Genomic DNA, 21,156 nt, shown 5'->3' on the forward strand with positions numbered 1-21,156 from the left:
GAAGTCAAGTTTCACATGGTATTCTCCGGCTGGATTGATGACGTGGTCAAGAAAGAATCCCGCCAATTCCTCTTGAATTGCTCATATGTGATCTTGTGGTAGGAGTTCGTCCCGCATTTGCCAGATCTAAATTGAAGAAGAGGGTCAATACAAGTGTATGAATGAAACTCAACACAAATGATGGTAATAAAATAAAATTGTAAATATTTTTGCTTACGCACTTCATATTGTTTTTCAGTGTAGCCCCGCTTATTAGAGGTCGTCCCGTTGTAGATGAACTCGCAAACATAGTATCCATAGAAGTCATTTCCGGCTTCCTGCCACAAGCACTTTACGAGAAATAGAGGTCAATCAAACTGATAAGGAAGCATGCTAAATGGTATTGATGAAACTAGCTAGAATCAATGGAGATGCGCGGAAGTAGATAGTACTACTTACTTTCGGGTTTTTAAATCGCAGCTCGGTCGGCAGTCCTGGAGAAATTGCGGTGAACTCTTTCCAAACTCTGCCAGACAAAGAAAATAATTACTTGATATCAGAAAATGAACAAAGTTGCTGATATGGTGCGATAATGATTGATTGAACTTACTTCTAGAGCATTCGAGTCATGTTCGCATAGTCCTCGGGATCTTTTCGCTCAAGCTTAATCTCTAGGAGAATAAAGTGAAAGTTGCGCACGCATGCATAACTCATCAGTTACATTACTATAACCTCGAGTAATAAGGGAAACCAAATATGCACAAGATAGTAACACTCACTTAAAGTTGTAAGGAAAGAATATTTTATTTTTGCTTTGATTGTTGAGCAACGATTGTAGCAAGTTGTCCTCGGTTTCTGAGACATTGTATTTAACCGTCCATTCATGTATGACATTTGGGTTAATGAACCCAATACCATAGATTTGTGCTTGTTTGCATTCGACTATCTTCAATCTGCATAATATACTGAGGATAATTATATATACATGCAATGAAAGAGTTCAGCTATATATAGAGACTTAATTACAGAAGTAGTACTTGCAAACAGTAGCAAGCCATGAGTGATTTGTCGAGGGCCTTTTGATTGTAGAACTCGAAAAAGTCGTCAAAATCTACAGTAATCAGATCTTGTCCAACGAAGTCGTGCTCCTCTTTAATTCTCATCGTCAAAGCATCCTTCCCAGACTTGCTGCAGGTTTCCATGTACCATTCATGGAATCTTTGCATCGTCGTTGTTAGAGGAGGACTTCCATCTTTGACGAGAGGCTTCTCGTATTGGTATCTGAATTGGTCCACCTCCATTGTATCAAACACTACATCATCTAAAGGAAATATGCCCTAGAGGCAATAATAAAGTTATTATTTATTTCCTTATATCATGATAAATGTTTATTATTCATGCTAGAATTGTATTTTCCTGAAACATAATACATGTGTGAATACATAGACAAACAGAGTGTCACTAGTATGCCTCTACTTGACTAGCTCGTTAATCAAAGATGGTTATGTTTCCTAACCATAAACAAAGAGTTGTTATTTCATTAATGGGATCACATCATTAGGTGAATGATCTGATTGACATGACCCATTCCATTAGCTTAGCACCCGATCGTTTAGTATGTTGCTATTGCTTTCTTCATGACTTTTACATGTTCCTATGACCATGAGATTATGCAACTCCCGTTTGCCGGAGGAACACTTTGTGTGCTACCAAACGTCACAACGTAAATGGGTGATTATAAAGGTGCTCTACAGGTGTCTCCAAAGGTACATGTTGGGTTGGCGTATTTCGAGATTAGGATTTGTCACTCCGATTGTCGGAGTAGTACATCAAGATCGTCACCACGCCGTCGTGCTGACGGAACTCTTCCCCGACACTTTGCTGGATCGGAGTCCGGGGATCGTCATCGAGCTGAACGTGTGCTAGAACTCGGAGGTGCCGTAGTTTCGGTGCTTGATCGGTCGGGCCGTGAAGACGTACGACTACATCAACCAAGTTAACGCTTCCGTTGTCGATCTACAAGGGAACGTAGATCACACTCTCCCCCTCTCGTTGCTATGCACCACCATGATCTTGCGTGTGCGTAGGAATTTTTTTGAAATTACTACGAAACCCAACAGTGGCATCCGAGCCTAGGTTATATATGTTGATGTTATTTGCACGAGTAGAACACAAGTGAGTTGTGGGCGATATAAGTCATACTGCTTACCAGCATGTCATACTTTGGTTCGGCGGTATTGTTGGACGAAGCGGCCCGGACCGACATTACGCGTATGCTTACGCGAGACCGGTTCTCCCGACGTGCTTTGCACATAGGTGGCTTGCGGGTGACAGTTTCTCCAACTTTAGTTGAACCGAGTGTGGCTACGCCCGGTCCTTGCGAAGGTTAAAACATCACCAACTTGACAAACTATCATTGTGGTTTTGATGTGTAGGTAAGATTGGTTCTTGCTTAAGCCTGTAGCAGCCACGTAAAACTTGCAACAACAAAGTAGAGGACGTCTAACTTGTTTTTGCAGGGCATGTTGTGATGTGATATGGTCAAGACATGATGGTAAATTTTATTGTATGAGATGATCATGTTTTGTAACCGAGTTATCGGCAACTGGCAGGAGCCATATGGTTGTCGCTTTATTGTATGCAATGCAATCGCGCTGTAATGCTTTACTTTATCACTAAGCGGTAGCGATAGTCGTGGAAGCATAAGATTGGCGAGACGACAACGATGCTACGATGGAGATCAAGGTGTCGCGCCAGTGACGATGGTGATCACGACGGTGCTTCAAAGATGGAGATCACAAGCACAAGATGATGATGGCCATATCATATCACTTATATTGATTGCATGTGATGTTTATCTTTTATGCATCTTATCTTGCTTTGATTGACGGTAGCATTATAAGATGATCTCTCACTAATTATCAAGAAGTGTTCTCCCTGAGTATGCACCGTTGCGAAAGTTCTTTGTGCTGAGACACCACGTGATGATCGGGTGTGATAGGCTCTACGTTCAAATACAACGGGTGCAAAACAGTTGCACACGCGGAATACTCAGGTTATACTTGACGAGCCAAGCATATACAGATATGGCCTCGGAACATGAAGACCGAAAGGTCGAGCATGAATCATATAGTAGATATGATCAACATAGTGATGTTCACCAATGAAACTACTCCATCTCACGTGATGATCGGACATGGTTTAGTTGATTTGGATCACGTAATCACTTAGAGGATTAGAGGGATGTCTATCTAAGTGGGAGTTCTTTAAGTAAATTAATTGAACCTAAATTTATCATGAAACTTAGTACCTGATAGTATCTTACTTGTTTTTGCTTGATTGTAGATAGATGGCTCGTGCTGTTGTTCCGTTGAATTTTAATGCGTTCCTTGAGAAAGCAAAGTTGAAAGATGATGGTAGCAATTACACGGACTGGGTCCGTAACTTGAGGATTATCCTCATTGCTGCACAGAAGAATTACGTCCTGGAAGCACCGCTGGGTGCCAGGCCTGCTGCTGGAGCAACACCAGATGTTATGAATGTCTGGCAGAGCAAAGCTAATGACTACTCGATAGTTCAGTGTGCCATGCTTTACGGCTTAGAATCGGGACTTCAACGATGTTTTGAACGTCATGGAGCATATGAGATGTTCCAGGAGTTGAAGTTAATATTTCAAGCAAATGCCCGGATTGAGAGATATGAAATCTCCAATAAGTTCTATAGCTGCAAGATGGAGGAGAACAGTTCTGTCAGTGAGCATATACTCAAAAAGTCTGGGTATAATAATCACTTGATTCAATTGGGAGTTAATCTTCCAGATGATTGCGTCATTGACAGAATTCTCCAATCACTGCCATCAAGCTACAAGAGCTTCGTGATGAACTATAATATGCAAGGGATGAATAAGACTATTCCCGAGCTCTTCGCAATGCTGAAAGCTGTGGAGGTAGAAATCAAGAAGGAGCATCAAGTGTTGATGGTCAACAAGACCACTAGTTTCAAGAAAAAGGGAAAAGGGAAGAAGAAGGGGAACTTCAAAAAGAACATCAAGCAAGTTGCTACTCAAGAGAAGAAACCCAAACCTGGACCTAAGCCTGAAAATGAGTGCTTCTACTGCAAGCAGACTGGTCACTGGAAGCGGAACTGCCCCAAGTATTTGGCGGATAAGAAGGATGGCAAGGTGAACAAAGGTATATGTGATATACATGTTATTGATGTGTACCTTACTAATGCTCGCAGTAGCACCTGGGTATTTGATACTGGTTCTGTTGCTAATATTTGCAACTCGAAACAGTGACTACGGATTAAGCGAAGATTGGCTAAGGACGAGGTGACGATGTGCGTGGGAAACGGTTCCAAAGTCGATGTGATCGCAGTCGGCACGCTACCTCTACATCTACCTTCGGTATTAATATTAGACCTAAATAATTGTTATTTGGTGCCAGCGTTAAGCATGAACATTATATCTGGATCTTGGTTGATGCGAGACGGTTATTCATTTAAATCTGAGAATAATGGTTGTTCTATTTATATGAGTAATATCTTTTATGGTCATGCACCCTTAAAGAGTGGTCTATTTTTATTGAATCTCGATAGTAGTGACACACATATTCATAGTGTTGAAGCCAAAAGATGCAGAGTTGATAATGATAGTGCAACTTATTTGTGGCACTGCCGTTTAGGTCATATCGGTGTAAAGCGCATGAAGAAACTCCATACTGATGGACTTTTGGAACCACTTGATTATGAATCACTTGGTACTTGCGAACCGTGCCTCATGGGCAAAATGACTAAAACACCGTTCTCTGGTACTATGGAGAGAGCAACAGATTTGTTGGAAATCATACATACAGATGTATGTGGTCCGATGAATATTGAGGCTCATGGCGGATATCGTTATTTTCTCACCTTCACAGATGACTTAAGCAGATATGGGTATATCTACTTAATGAAACACAAGTCTGAAACATTTGAAAAGTTCAAAGAATTTCAGAGTGAAGTAGAAAATCATCGTAACAAGAAAATAAAATTTCTACGATCTGATCGTGGAGGAGAATATTTGAGTTACGAGTTTGGTGTACATATGAAAAATTGTGGAATAGTTTCGCAACTCATGCCACCCGGAACACCACAGCGTAATGGTGTGTCCGAACGTTGTAATCGTACTTTACTAGATATGGTGCGATCTATGATGTCTCTTACTGATTTACCGCTATCGTTTTGGGGATACGCTCTAGAGACGGTCGCATTCACGTTAAATAGGGCACCATCAAAATCCGTTGAGACGACGCCTTATGAACTATGGTTTGGCAAGAAACCAAAGTTGTCGTTTCTGAAAGTTTGGGGATGCGATGCTTATGTGAAGAAGCTTCAACCTGATAGCTTGAACCCAAATCGGAGAAATGTGTCTTCATAGGATATCCAAAGGAAACTATTGGATACACCTTCTATCACAGATCCGAAGGCAAGACTTTTGTTGCTAAATTCGGAAACTTTCTGGAGAAGGAGTTTCTCTCGAAAGAAGTGAGTGGGAGGAAAGTAGAACTTGACGAGGTAACTGTACCTGCTCCCTTATTGGAAAGTAGTGCATCACAGAAAACTGTTTCAGTGACACCTACACCAGTCAGTGAGGAAGCAAATGATGATGATCATGAAACTTCAGAACAAGATACTACTGAACCTCGTAGATCAACCAGAGTGAGATCCGCGCCAGAGTGGTACGGTAATCCTGTTCTGGAAGTCATGCTACTAGATCATGATGAACCTACGAACTATGAAGAAGCGATGGTGAGCCCAGATTCCGCAAAATGGCTTGAAGCCATGAAATCTGAGATGGGATCCATGTATGAGAACAAAGTATGGACTTGGTTGACTTGCCCGATGATCGACAAGCAATTGAGAATAAATGGGTCTTCAAGAAGAAGACTGACGCTGACGGTAATATTACTGTCTACAAAGCTCGACTTGTCGCAAAAGGTTTTCGGCAAGTTCAAGGGATTGACTACGATGAGACCTTCTCACCCGTAGCGATGCTTAAGTCTTTCCGAATCATGTTAGCAATTGCCGCATTTTATGATTATGAAATTTGGTAGATGGATGTCAAAACTGCATTCCTGAATGGATTTCTGGAACAAGAGTTGTATATGATGCAACCAGAAGGTTTTGTCGATCCAAAGGGAGCTAACAAAGTGTGCAAGCTCCAGCGATCCATTTATGGACTGGTGCAAGCCTCTCGGAGTTGGAATAAACGCTTTGATAGTGTGATCAAAGCATTTGGTTTTATACAGACTTTTGGAGAAGCCTGTATTTACAAGAAAGTGAGTGGGAGCTCTGTAGTATTTCTGATATTATATGTGGATGACATATTACTAATTGGAAATGATATAGAATTTCTGGATAGCATAAAGGGATACTTGAATAAGAGTTTTTCAATGAAAGACCTCGATGAAGCTGCTTACATATTAGGCATTAAGATCTATAGAGATAGATCAAGACGCTTAATTGGACTTTCACAACGCACATACCTTGACAAAGTTTTGAAGAAGTTCAAAATGGATCAAGCAAAGAAAGGGTTCTTGCCTGTGTTACAAGGTGTGAAGTTGAGTAAGACTCAATGCCCGACCACTGCAGAAGATAGAGAGAAAATGAAAGATGTTCCCTATGCTTCAGCCATAGGCTCTATCATGTATGCAATGCTGTGTACCAGACCTGATGTGTGCCTTGCTATAAGTCTAGCAGGGAGGTACCAAAGTGATCCAGGAGTGGATCACTGGACAGCGGTCAAGTACATCCTGAAATACCTGAAAAGTATTAAGGATATGTTTCTCATATATGGAGGTGACAAAGAGCTCATCATAAAAGGTTACGTTGATGCAAGCTTTGACACTGATCCGAACGATTCTAAATCGCAAACCGGATACGTGTTTACATTAAACGGTGGGGCTGTCAGTTGGTGCAGTTCTAAACAAAGCGTTGTAGCAGGATCTACATGTGAAGCAGAGTACATAGCTGCTTCGGAAGCAGCAAATGAAGGAGTCTGGATGAAGGAGTTCATATACGATCTAGGTGTCATACCTAGTGCATCGGGTCCAATGAAAATCTTTTGTGACAATACTCGTGCAATTGCCTTGGCAAAGGAATCCAGATTTCACAAGAGAACCAAGCACATCAAAAGACGCTTTAATTCCATCAGGGATCTAGTCCAGGTGGGAGACATAGAGATTTGCAAGATACATACGGATCTGAATGTTGCAGACCCGTTGACTAAGCCTCTTCCACGAGCAAAACATGATCAACACCAAGGCTCCATGGGTGTTAGAATCATTACTGTGTAATCTAGATTATTGACTCTAGTGCAAGTGGGAGACTGAAGGAAATATGCCCTAGAGGCAATAATAAAGTTATTATTTATTTCCTTATATCATGATAAATGTTTATTATTCATGCTAGAATTGTATTAACCGGAAACATAATACATGTGTGAATACATAGACAAACAGAGTGTCACTAGTATGCCTCTACTTGACTAGCTCGTTAATCAAAGATGGTTATGTTTCCTAACCATAAACAAAGAGTTGTTATTTGATTAACGGGATCACATCATTAGGTGAATGATCTGATTGACATGACCCATTCCATTAGCTTAGCACCCGATCGTTTAGTATGTTGCTATTGCTTTCTTCATGACTTATACATGTTCCTATGACTATGAGATTATGCAACTCCCGTTTGCCGGAGGAACACTTTGTGTGCTACCAAACGTCACAACGTAAATGGGTGATTATAAAGGTGCTCTACAGGTGTCTCCAAAGGTACATGTTGGGTTGGCGTATTTCGAGATTAGGATTTGTCACTCCGATTGTCGGAGAGGTATCTCTGGGCCCTCTCGGTAATACACATCACATAAGCCTTGCAAGCATTGCAACTAATGAGTTAGTTGTGAGATGATGTATTACGGAACGAGTAAAGAGACTTGCCGGTAACGAGATTGAACTAGGTATGGGATACCGACGATCGAATCTCGGGCAAGTAACATACCGATGACAAAGGGAACAACGTATGTTGTTATGCGGTCTGACCGATAAAAGATCTTCGTAGAATATGTAGGAGCCAATATGAGCATCCAGGTTCCGCTATTGGTTATTGACCGGAGACGTGTCTCGGTCATGTCTACATTGTTCTCGAACCCGTAGGGTCCGCACGCTTAAGGTTTCGATGACAGTTATATTATGAGTTTATGAGTTTTGATGTACTGAAGTTAGTTCGGAGTCCCGGATGTGATCACGGACATGACGAGGAGTCTCGAAATGGTCGAGACATAAAGATTGATATATTGGACGGCTATATTCGGACACCAGAAGTGTTCCGGGGAAGTTTCGGATAAAACCGGAGCACCGGGGGGTTACCGGAACCCCCCGGGGGGTTAATGGGCCTCATGGGCCTAAAGTGGAGAAGAGGAGGGGCTGCCAGGGCAGGCCGCATGCCCCCTCTCCCCCTAGTCCGAATTGGACAAGGAGGAAGGGGCGGCGCCCCCCCTTTTCTTCTCTCCTTCCCCCTCTCCTACTTGGACAAGGAAAGGGAGGGGAGTCCTTCTTCCGATAGGAGTAGGACTCCTCCTGCGCGCCTCCTACTAGGGCCGGCAGCACCCCCCCTTGGATCCTTTATATACGAAGGCAAGGGGCACCCCTAGACACACAAGTTGATCCACGTGATCATATTCTTAGCCGTGTGCGGTGCCCCCTTCCACCATAGTCCTCGATAATATTGTAGCGGTGCTTAGGCGAAGCCCTGCGATAGTAGTACATCAAGATCGTCACCACGCCGTCGTGCTGACGGAACTCTTCCCCGACACTTTGCTGGATCGGAGTCCGGGGATCGTCATCGAGCTGAACGTGTGCTAGAACTCGGAGGTGCCGTAGTTTCGATGCTTGATCGGTCTGGCCATGAAGACGTACGACTACATCAACCAAGTTAATGCTTCCGTTGTCGATCTACAAGGGTACGTAGATCACACTCTCCCCCTCTTGTTGCTATGCATCACCATGATCTTGCGTGTGCGTAGGAATTTTTTTGAAATTACTACGAAACCCAACATCATCACCCAGGTAATCAGCAGGATTGGTACCGGGCACCATCCCCGGCAGATTTTCCGACGATATCGCTAGACACTTTGAGCGGGGGCACGATTGGTTCACCTATTCACCGAGCTGGGGAATTTTTTCCCACTTCTTCGTTCTGCTAACCTTTTATCACTTGAAGTAGTTCCCGACCGGCGCGCATCTTCCAATGTCTTTTTAAGAGCGCAAACATGGTTGTCATCCGGCGAAGGCGGTGGTGGTCGCTTCAGGGCATTGATAGTGTGCTTTGCTTTCACCGGATCTACCGTCTCTTTAGGAGGTGGAGGTTTCTTTGCAAAAAAGTCCGTCACTTTGGCTTGAATGATCTACGTGTTTTCCTCCTCGGTCCTCTCGTATGGTAACTTTTTAGGAGTCTTGAGAGATGGACTGTATCTGTATTGCCTCCCGCCTCTGGTTGTACTACTAGCCACCAGAGCGGCTGCGTCTCTCTTCCATCATTGCTTATGAGGCGGAGTGCTCCAACGCGCCGGAGAAGCCGGAGCGGTGGCGTGTGTCTTCCGCCGTTGCTAACAAGGCGGACTGCTCGAACGCGCCGGAGGAGGCGGAGTGGCCTCATGCGCCGGAGTAGCCGGAGAAGGAGGCGAAGTGCCCTAATCAATGTCTCTAGTTCCCAACCCCGAAGAACCAAGTCCTTGAACGGTCTAGCCAGTTCAATGTCTCTAGTTCGACCCCTTTAGCAATCAGGCCATTCTCAGCTTTGTCCCATAACGGTCGGGCATTGAGGTAGCCACCTGACTCCATGCGATGGTGAAACTTCTTCTTTGCAGCATTTATCTTGTTTGTCTCTGACGTCTTCTTACTCTTATCCGATGTCTTGTAGGCTACAAATGCGGGCCAGTGATCTCTTATCTTCTCAAATCGGCTGGTGAAGTCTCGAGTCTTCTCTTTGTCAACATACATTGATTTCAACTCATTCTTCCACCTCCTGAATAGATCTGCCATCTTCTTAAGAGCACACACCTTGACCAATGGCTCTATAACTGGCTTATTTGGATCCTCCTCTGGCGGTAGGGTGAAATTTGCCTTCGGCGAGGTCCAAAGATCATTTTTCTATCTAACGTTGACATAAGGAACTTGAGGGTCTTCGTTCTTAGGCTTATTCCATAGCCGGATGCTGATCGGGATCATGTCCCTAACAATAGCCCCGCACTAAGTAGAAAATGCTTCCTTGGTCCGTCTAGGTTCAATCGGTTGGCCATCATCCGAGATTGCTGTGATCGTGAACCTTTCATCCCGGCGTAACCTTTTCTTCGGGCCTCGTCTTGTTACCGAAGTTTGGCTTGATCCGGAGGGCTATAAAAGAAGAAAGAAGAGTTAATATATGTACATACTAAAACAATTAATGCATCAATTAGCTAGTCAGCATAGGATTAATTAATATATGTATATATACCGAACCGTACTTTGCAATAGCTCCCTCCTCCGTTCGGTCACCGGAGCTGTCATCACGGTCTCCTTCTTCCACCGGCATTCGGTCATTGGAGCCATCATGATCATGTCCTTCCTCCTCCATTGTTCGATCACTGGAGCCTTCACCCTCTCCTTCCAGACCATCAGTGTCGTTGAGATATGACAAGACATCACCTCCGTCGAGGATTATGCCCCCCAACAACTGTTCTGTTTCCAAGTCTCTTTGCTCCATAGTTTCTGCAAATATTATAACGTGGAAATTAATATACAAACATGAGAGATGGATATATTAGTGGCAAGCATAGACCTAGCTAGCTAATCACAACAAGGAATATTAATTAGTGGCCTCGACGCTTCTACGGTTTGGGGTGGCCTCGACAACGCTTCTGGGGGTTGGGGTGGCCTCCGCAATGCTTCTAGGGTTTGGCCCAGACCGCCTCTCTCATGAATGTCCGACATCCAGACCGCCTGTCTCATGAATGTCAAACAAGGGATTTAACAAAATGGCGCCATTCTGGATGTGCAGAAAATGGTCCCTATTTTTCCTGATCTCATCTACCCTTCTATATGTCACGTTGTCTAGTGTCAAAGGATTCAAGAAAACCATGGCTTCATCATTAGCCGGAAGTAACAAGCGCATGATGGTATGAAGCTCTCCAAAGTTATTTTGGAACAGAGTCCTGATAGGATAATTCGCTTTTTGGTATGTAGTTCAGCAAGAGCCTTTCGAATATTGCTATTTGGAAGGCCTTTGCTGAACTTCGTACCAAAAAGTGAATTATCCTATCAGGACTCCTTTCCAAAATAACTTTGGAGAGCATCATACGATCATGTGCCTGTTACTTCTGGATAATTATGAAACCATGTATTTCTTCAATACTTTGACACAAGAGAACATGCACATATAGAAGCGTAGATGAGATCAGGAAAAATATGGATCAACTTAATTATGCACATCCCCCATTTCTTCTCCCCTATTTCTTCTTCTTCTCCTCTTTTTTTCTTCTTCTTCCTCTTCTTATTTTTTTTCTCCTCTTCTTCCTCTCCTCTTCTTCGCCTTCTTCTTCTCCTTCTTCCTCTTCTTATTTTCCTTTTTCCTCTCCTTCTTTTTCTTCTTCTTCCTTCTTCCTTTCTTCCTCTTTTCTTCTTTTTCCTTATTTTCCTTTTTCCTCTCCACTAACCTAAAATGTACTAACCTAAAATGCACTAAATTAACTAACCTAAAATGCACTGACCTAAAATCAATATCTACTAACAACCTAAATAAAAAAATTAATACATATATGAACAAAAAATTCATCATTCATCTCATTATGTACATCCATGCATACATATGAACAAAAACATCATATATATGATCATCTATGAACAAAAAAAAAAGCATAATATGAACAAAAGGCATATATGAACAAAACTGGGGAGGAAAGGGGGTCGGCCGCCAGACCGAACGGGGAGGGGCGGCGCGCACCGTCGGGGTAGGACAGAGGCGTGGGGCGGCGCGTCGACGGTGAGCTCGGGGCAGGGCAGGGGTACGGGGCGACGTGGACACGGCGAGCTCGGGGCAGGGCGCGCAGGGGCGCGGCGACGACGCGGACACGGCGAGCTCGAGGCAGGTCAGGGGTGAGGGCATCGACGGTGAGCACTGGCAGGGGCGTGGCGGCGGCGCATCGACGGCGAGCTCGGGGTAGGGCGAGGGGCGCGGGCAGCCTGGCGGCGTCGATTAGCTCGGCGTCGTCAGAGGCAACTGATAGATGAAAACTAAAATTTCCTAAGTCTTTGCTATATATACATGAAGCATTGGTCCCGGTTCGTGGCACCAACCGGGACCAATGCCCCCCTTTAGTCCCGGTTGGTGGCACCAACTGGGACCAAAGGTCAGTTTTCGGCAGCCCAAAGGGCGGGAAACAGGGACCTTTGGTCCTAGTTGGTGGCACCAACCGGGACCAATGCCCCTTTAGTCCCGGTTGGTGCCACGAACCGGTACCAATGCACCCCTTTCATCCCGGTTGGTGCTACCAATCGGGATCAAAGGCCTTGTGCTGGCATGGTGCGGTGGAATGTTTAGTCCCACCTCGCTAGTTGAGAGAGCTCGAGAGTGGTTTATAAGCGCAGTTGAGAGGGTTTCATTTGTGTGTTCAAAATGGAATCCCTTTGTAACAGATTAGGCCCAAAAGGGATTTCATTTTGGGCCTAACTACAGGCTCGTCCGAAAACTCATCTGTTACAATCGGATTTCATTTTTTGTTGAACTTATTTGAACTCCAGACTTTTTGTGTGTTCAAAATGCACCATTCAAAGCCACATCATCAATTTTCAACCCTTTCTAACTTGATTTATTATTTTTCATGCATTTACTGATTTTTTGAGCTATATGACCTTGAAATTGAAAAGCACTACAAATGAACTCTGAAAAGGTTGAAAGTTGGCATGGTATCATCATTTCACCCACATAGCATGTGTTAAAAAGCTGAGATGGTTACAACAAAAAATGGATGCACTTCGTGTACAAAACGGACAATCTCTTTCGAAGTATCAGGGTTTCATATGGAAACTCATCTGTTACAAAAGGCATTTCATTTCTTCACATGTAAGTACATAGATATTCTAGATCAAAGGCGTCATCATAATAGTTATGGAGAGAAAGTCTTCATTTTTTTCTTCGCTTGTGTCCTTTGCTTATTGCGTCGTAACCATGGATAATTTTCATCGTTTAACGGGGTGCTTGGGTCAGCCTTGACTTTGAAAGGAGGAATTTCATGAAACTTTTCATAATCTTCAGACATGTCTGTCTTGCCCTCCAATCCCACGATGTCTCTTTTTCCTGAAAGAACTATGTGGAGCTTTGGCTCATCGTATGATGTATTCACTTCCTTATATTTTCTTTTTATCGGTTTGGTAGACATGTCCTTCACATAGAAAACCTACACCACATCATTGGCTAGGACGAATGGTTCGTTTGTGTACACTACTGCAGGATGCTGCTACCGCGCCACTATGATCAAAGACCCTTCGATGAAACTGTGTGCGATGCAATAATCGCAAACGGTGGTGTAAAAGAACCATAAAAAAGGTGCAAAACGTTTGCGATGGTGGAGCCATCAAACACGGTTCAGATTTTAGTTGCGTGTGTGATGCAGGGTATACGGTTCATTTCAATGAACTATTTGCGATGAGGCGGAACAAAAGAAACGGGCAGCCAGATGAAGGCGTGTGCGATATACAGCATACGGTTCACTCGGATGAACTGTTTGTGATGAGGAGGAACAATAGAAACGGGCAGCTAGATAAAGGTGTGTGCGATTGAGGGCATACGCTTCAGAAGGATTAACTGTTTGTGATTAGGCAACGGAACAGAAACGGGTCAGCCACATCAAAGTGTCTGCGATCCATGGCATACACTTCACACGGATGAATTGTTTGCGATTAGCCACAACAAACTGAAATAGTTAGATAGATCAACGTGTGCGCGCTAGACGGGCACACACATTCTAATTAAAAGAAGCGTACACGATGGTAATAACGAGCGTGTACGGTTGTTGGAATAAGATGTGTGCTGACATTGCCTATTGCAGTGCATCCTATGGTGCAAATGCCACGTATGTGGGTGAGAAGGCGTACGTGCCCATGATATGCCTTCCAAAAATAGTGCCGCACTTATAACCGTCAGTAAATTTTGAGTACGCGTCCTGTCATATTCCAAATTGCAAACCTGTTCACACCGATCAAAACCTAAACAGTTTCCCACTTAGGAGCATATTAGTACTCGGTTATAAATACTACTACTCCAAAGGTGACTGCACATTCCTTCTCAACTCCTCGTCCACAAAAACAAACAAGTCATTCATCATCGTTCCCTTGCGTCAGCCATGGCCAGCGTAAGTTTTGAGTCAAGAGATTGCCACCGGGGAGATGCGAGCATGGAAGCGGAAGCACGAGAGATGTCCCACCTCGCCGTGAACACAGCTGGCATGTCCCGCCGCACGGCCGTAGCAGCACAGAGGTCCCGCTGCGCCGCCAAAGCAGCACGTGGGCCCCGCCGCGCCGTCGATGCGGCAGACTAGTCTGGCCGCGCTGCGGAAGAAGAAGAGATGTCCCGCCGCGCCGCGAATGCAGCAGAGACGTCCTCCCACGTCGCGGCAGCATGGGAAAATGTCTCGCGGGCAGGCAAGGACTCTTACAGGTGCATGCATGCAATCGTCCATAGCCAGATGGATCAGATCTCCAGCTAGGCGAGGTTGTAGGACGACATGAAAGCCTCTTTTGCCGGTGTCATCCGGCAACTAAATAAGAGCAATGCGAAGCTTTGGGCCGAGCGCGACCTGCTAGGGGCGAAGATTGTCAGAAGTGCGGAGCAGCAGGAGGAGACCACTGCCTTGTTGAAGAGGACCGGCGTCATCGTCGAGAAACTTATGGACGAGAATGCCATGCTGCGCATCGAGCGCAGAAGGCTGGTGGAGGAATCCGTGGATGCTCTCAAGCAGCATCTTGAGGAAAAGAAATAGCTCATCGCCGCTCGCTGCGGAGACTAGTTACCGTGGCCTGCATGTGACAGAGATCAGCGAACCAGATCATTGTCTTCCTTCTTCTTTTGCCCTTGTGTATTTCGGGCGTTGCCGCATGTGACTTTTTTAATTATGTTCCTTTTTTTGCAGGGATTTTAATTATGTTCCTAAATATGTAAGACAATTATTATGCACTATCATCGTTCTTATATTCATCATGCTTGCTATAAGTCGCAGTCGATACTATATAAGTCCGTCGGATCTTACATCAAGAACCATGCAAAACTTTATTTTTCAGATTTTCATTTTTATGTCTTAAATCTCAGTCCAGTGAGACATATAGGCACGCTGTAGAACAGGGGCTCAAACGTCATTAATGGAGACGTTGGGAGGGAGGTGCGCGGCGGGTAGAGGTCAAAGGGCTCTCCTCCCGATGAGCACGCGCAGGGGTCTGATCACACACCTCCCGTACTCAAATAGCTATCCCGCACGGCACCTCCTAACCAATAAAAAAGGGATGCATGGCAGCACGTAATTGGTAGGTAGAACGCCCATGGTTTCAATAATACTTGTGTTTCTGATTTGTAACGTGACAGCACTTGCTCCAAAATGACTTTATTGATCGTTAATGTGTGCGCCTTCACAAATCGGACAGAAAAAATACCACAGCATGTTGGTGCCATGTCATGACACCATGCCAAGTTTCATGATTTTCAGGCGTCTTTTGGATTTATAGGAATTAAAAACCAAGTTTATCAATCTTTCTGGCCGAGCCACGATGCCCAGATGTTTGCATTTCACTCCTATTTCTTGCATGGGACCTAGAAATTCACCCAAGGACACACATGCGATTTTACAACCAACTTTGGTGCACTGGAGCATGTGCTTGTAGTTCAAATTTGAATTATGCACATTAAATGCACAGAAACTCAATTAATGTATGAAAAAGGCCAAAACGAACCCAGAATAATTCCAAAATTTAGCACGATACTTCTATTTGGTCAAATCTTCCTGTGTGAAAAAAATTAAGGTGGGAGAAGCCAGTATACATATGTCATTTCGCACACGGAGGTGACACGTTCCCTCTCGGAACCACGAGCCTTCCTGAGGGAAGCTCCGGTTTGAAAGAAGTTTACACCAAAGCTTGTCCCAATTCGGCCAAAAAAATTACCGCAACATGTTGGTGCCATGTCATGACACCAAGCCAAGTTTCGTGATTTTCAGGTGTGCTTTGGATTTACAGGAATTAAAAAACCAAGTTTCTCAATCTTTCCGGCTGAGCCACGACGCCCAGGTGTTTGAATTTCATTCACATTTCTGGCATGGGACCTAGAAATTCATCCAATGACACACATGTGATTTTTCAGCCAACTTTGGTGCACTGGAGCATGTGCTTGTAGTTCAAATTTGAATTATGCACATTAAATGCACAAAAACTAAATTAATGTATAAAAAAGGCCAAACGAACCCAGAATAATTCCAAAATATAGCACAATACTTCTATTTGGTCTAATCTGCCTTTGTAAAAAAATTAAGGCGGGAGAAGGCAGTGTACGTATGTCGTTTCACACATGGAGATGACACGTTCCATCTCAGAACCACGAGCCTTCTTGAGGGAAGCTCCGGTTTGCAAGAAGCTTACACCAAAGCTTGTCCCAATTCGGTAAAAAATTTACCGCAGCATGTTGGTGCCATGTCATGACACCATGCCAAGTTTCATGATTTTTAGGCGTGTTTTGGATTTACCGGAATTAAAAAACCAAGTTTCTCAATCTTTCGGGCCAAGCCACGACGCCCACATGTTTGAATTTCATTCTCATTTCTTGCATGGGACCTATAAATTCACCCAAAGACACACATGTGTTTTTTTAACAAATTTTGGTGTCTTCGAGCATGCGCTTTGATACGTCTCCAACGTATCTATAATTTTTGATTGTTTCATGCTATTATATATTCTGTTTTGGATATTTAATGGGCTTTATTATACACTTTTATATTATTTTTGGGACTAACCTATTTACCCAAGCAGTGGCGTAGCTGTAGTGTGGCCAGGGTGGTCCATGGACCACCCTAGAATTTGGGCCGTTAGTTTAGTATACTTCTCTGGAAAAAAACATATACAGGCCCAACTCAGGTCTCAGGCTCTCAGCCCATGTACATGGCTTGTTTCTTTTGTCTCCTGATACGCCTGTATCTGTATGTACGCTGATCGTTCCTAATTCCCGACTCCCTGTCGTCTCTTCTTCCTATAGTCATCAGAAGTCTGAACCCTAGCGCCATCGCCCAACACAAGGCCGGCACTCCGGTAGGGCACCCGCCGACGGCGACGGACAGGTGGCTGGCGAAGGACGCACGTCCCGGCGGTCTACGAAGGAACCGCGCCACTACTGAATTAATGTATTTTTTTGTAGTACTGCTGCAAAAATGAAGAGGACATGAGACATTGCATCACTTTTTTGAGATATGCATCCAAGAAGAGGGTGGCTGCTCCTTTTTCACCTCCTTCTCCGGCACTGGTAGCGCCCGCAGGGGAACATCAAACCTTGAGTTAGTGCAAGAGAGAGTAAATGAAGAAATTGTGGATTCACCACCGCCGCCGCCATCGCCACCACTGCCGCTGCCGCCACCACCACCACCACCACCACCGTGTGTTTATGATATTAGTCGCCTTCCACATGATCCGGGGGATAGATGTTGGGTAACGTTGCAGAAAATAAAAAAATTCCTACTCGTTTCACCAAGATCATCTAGGAGTTCATCTAGCAACGAGCGAATAGATGCATCTACATACCTTGTAGATCGCGAGCGGAAGCGTTCAAAGAACGGGGATGATGTAGTCGAACACGACGTGATTCGAATCACCGGAGATCCTAGCACCGAACGGACGGCACCTCCGCGTTCAACACACGTACGGAACAGCCACGTCTCCTCCTTCTTGATCCAGCAAGGGAGGGAGGAGAGGTTGAGGGAGATGGCACCAGCAGCAGCACGACGGCGTGGTGTTGATGGAGCTGCAGTACTCCGGTAGAGCTTCGCTAAGCAATAAGGAGGTGAAGGAGGTGTTGGGGAGGGAGAAGGAGGCAACCAAAGGCCAAGGACTCAAGGTATGAAGTCCCTCCTCTCCCCCACTATATATAGGGGTGCCAAGGGGGTGTGGCCGGCCCTAGGAGATCCAATCTCCTAGGGGGTGCGGCGGCCAAGGGGGGGTTTCCCTCCCCCCCAAGGCACCTAGGAGGTGCCTTACCCTCCTAGGACTCTTTCCCCCTTAAACCCTAGGCGCATGGGCCTATGTGGGGCTGGTGCCCTTGGCCCAAGCAGGCCAAGGCGCACCCCCTACAGCCCATGTGTCCCCCGGGGATGGGTGGCCCCACCCGGTGGGCCCCCGGGACCCCTCCGGTGGTCCCGGTACAATACCGATAACCCCGAAACTTGTCCCGATGCCCGAAACAGGACTTCCCATATATAAATCTTTACCTCCGGACCATTCCGGAACTCCTCGTGACGTCCGGGATCTCATCCGGGACTCCGAACAACATTCGGGTTACTGCATATACATATCCCTACAACCCTAGCGTAACTGAACCTTAAGTGTGTAGACCCTACGGGTTCGGGAGACATGTAGACATGACCGAGATCGCTCTCCGGTCAATAACCAACAGCGGGATCTGGATACCCATGTTGGCTCCCACACGCTCCACGATGATCTCATCGGATGAACCACGATGTCGAGGATTTAATCAACCCCGTATGCAATTCCCTTTGTCAATCGATATGTTACTTGCCCGAGATTCGATCGTCGGTATCCCAATACCTCGTTCAATCTTGTTACCGGCAAGTCACTTTACTCGTACCGTAATGCATGATCCCGTGACCAAACACTTGGTCACTTTGAGCTCATTATGATGATGCATTACTGAGTGGGCCCAGTGATATCTCTCCGTCATACGGAGTGACAAATCCCAGTCTCGATCCATATAAAACAATAGATACTTTCGGAGATACCTGTAGTGCACCTTTATAGTCACCCAGTTACGTTGTGACGTTTGATACACCCAAAGCACTCCTACGGTATCCAGGAGTTATACGATCTCATGGTCGAAGGAAGAGATACTTTGACATTGCAAAAACTCTAGCAAACGAACTATACGATCTTGTGCTATGTTTAGGATTGGGTCTTGTCCATCACATCATTATCCTAATGATGTGATCCCGTTATCAATGACATCCAATGTCCATAGCCAGGAAACCATGACTATCTATTGATCAACGAGCTAGTCAACTAGAGGCTTACTAGGGACATGTTGGTGTCCGTTATTCACACATGTATTACGATTTCCGGATAACACAATTATAGCATGAATAAAGACAATTATCATGAACAAAGAAATATAATAATAATGCTTTTATTATTGCCTCTAGGGCATATTTCCAACAGTCTCCCACTTGCACTAGAGTCAATAATCTAGTTACATTGTGATGAATCGAACACCCATGGAATTCTGGTGTTGATCATGTTTTGCTCTTGGGAGAGGTTTAGTCAACGGATCTGCTACATTCAGGTCCGTATGTACTTTACAAATCTCTATGTCTCCATCTTGAACATTTTCACGGATGGAGTTGAAGCGACGCTTGATGTGCCTTGTCTTCTTGTGAAACCTGGGCTCCTTGGCAAGTGCAATAGCTCCAGTGTTGTCACAGAAGAGCTTGATCGGCCCCGACGCATTGGGTATGACTCCTAGGTCGGTGATGAACTCCTTCACCCATATTGCTTCATGTGCTGCCTCCGAGGCTGCCATGTACTCCGCTTCACATGTAGATCCCGCCACGACGCTCTGCTTGCAACTGCACCAGCTTACTGCCCCACCATTCAAAATATACACGTATCCGGTTTGTGACTTAGAGTCATCCAGATCTGTGTCGAAGCTAGCGTCGACGTAACCTTTTACGACGAGCTCTTCGTCACCTCCATAAACGAGAAACATTTCCTTAGTCCTTTTCAGGTACTTCAGGATATTCTTGACCGCTGTCCAGTGTTCCTTGCCGGGATTACTTTGGTACCTTCCTACCAAACTTACGGCAAGGTTTACATCAGGTCTGGTACACAGCATGGCATACATAATAGAACCTATGGCTGAGGCATAGGGGATGACGCTCATCTCTTCTATATCTTCTGCCGTGGTCGGACAATGAGCTGAGCTCAATTTCACACCTTGCAAAACAGGCAAGAACCCTTTCTTGGACTGATCCATTTTGAACTTCTTCAAAATCTTATCAAGATATGTGCTTTGTGAAAGACCTATGAGGCGTCTTGATCTATCCCTATAGATCTTGATGCCTAATATATAAGCAGCTTCTCCAAGGTCCTTCATTGAAAAACTCTTATTCAAGTAGGCCTTAATGCTGTCCAAAAGTTCTATATCATTTCCCATCAAAAGTATGTCATCTACATATAGTATGAGAAATGCTATAGAGCTCCCACTCACTTTCTTGTAAACACAGGCTTCTCCATAAGTCTGTGTGAACCCAAACGCTTTGATCATCTCATCAAAACGAATGTTCCAACTCCGAGATGCTTGCACAAGCCCATAAATCGAGCGTTGGAGCTTGCACACCTTGTCAGCATTTTTAGGATCGACAAAACCTTCCGGCTGCATCATATACAATTCTTCCTTAAGGAAACCATTAAGGAATGCCGTTTTGACGTCCATTTGCCAAATTTCATAATCATAAAATGCGGCAATTGCTAACATGATTCGGACGGACTTCAGCTTCGCTACCGGTGAGAAAGTCTCATCGTAGTCAACCCCTTGAACTTGTCGATAACCCTTAGCGACAAGCCGAGCTTTATAGATGGTCACATTACCATCCGCGTCTGTCTTCTTCTTAAAGATCCATTTATTTTCTATGGCTCGCCGTTCTACGGGCAAGTCAGTCAAAGTCCATACTTTGTTTTCATACATGGATCCTATCTCGGATTTCATGGCTTCTAGCCATTTGTCGGAATCCGGACCCGCCATCGCTTCTTCATAGTTCGAAGGTTCACCGTTGTCTAACAACATGATTTCCAAGACAGGGTTGCCGTACCACTCTGGTGCGGAACGTGTCCTCGTGGACCTTCGAATTTCAGT

This window comes from Triticum aestivum, chromosome 5A (assembly GCF_018294505.1).
Source record: "Triticum aestivum cultivar Chinese Spring chromosome 5A, IWGSC CS RefSeq v2.1, whole genome shotgun sequence".
NCBI classification, from domain to species: Eukaryota; Viridiplantae; Streptophyta; class Magnoliopsida; order Poales; family Poaceae; genus Triticum; species Triticum aestivum.